Genomic DNA, 689 nt, shown 5'->3' on the forward strand with positions numbered 1-689 from the left:
CCAACCCACCAACCACACCAACCACACCAACCACACCAACCACACCAACCACACCAACCACACCAACCACACCAACCACACCAACCACCAAACCACCCAACCCCCTACCCCAAAAACAAACATCCTGATCCCCCAGGTACCTCCAGGTGGCCCAGGACCCCCTGGTGAAGCTGGTGCTGCAGTCGTTCCAGATGAGCGTGCCCACCTGCATGACGCGCTCCCTGCTGCCCATCATGCGGCGCCAGCTGGTGCTGCGGACCATGGCCGCCACGCGCGGCAGCGGGCAGCACACGGTGCGGGGGGTGGCGCGTGTGGGTGTGTGTGGGTGTGTGTGCGTGTGTGGGTATGGCTGTGGCTGTGTGTTGTTTTGTAGGGAGGGCAAAGAAGTGCGCTGGCCTGATTGCTGCGGAGGTTTGAAAAGCGCTGAGCCCAGGCTTGCTGTCGTGTTTGTGCGGTGCGGCATGGTGTCCTGCGTGCCATCGTCGCCGCCGCCGCTGCTGGCGCGCCCTTTTCGCTGCCCTGCAGCTCTTCAGACCGCCAACCTTCGTACGACATCCCTCGTCCGACCGTGATCTGATCTCGACTCTGATCTCACCTGTCGCAGGAGTGGTTTGAACGCGAGTACGCCGCCTGCCTCAAGGAGGCCAGCGCCCCAACCGCCGCAGCCGCCGCGGCGGCCGCCGCCGGCG

The sequence above is a fragment of the Monoraphidium neglectum genome (genome assembly GCF_000611645.1).
Source record: "Monoraphidium neglectum strain SAG 48.87 unplaced genomic scaffold scaffold06287, whole genome shotgun sequence".
Classification (NCBI taxonomy): Eukaryota; Viridiplantae; Chlorophyta; class Chlorophyceae; order Sphaeropleales; family Selenastraceae; genus Monoraphidium; species Monoraphidium neglectum.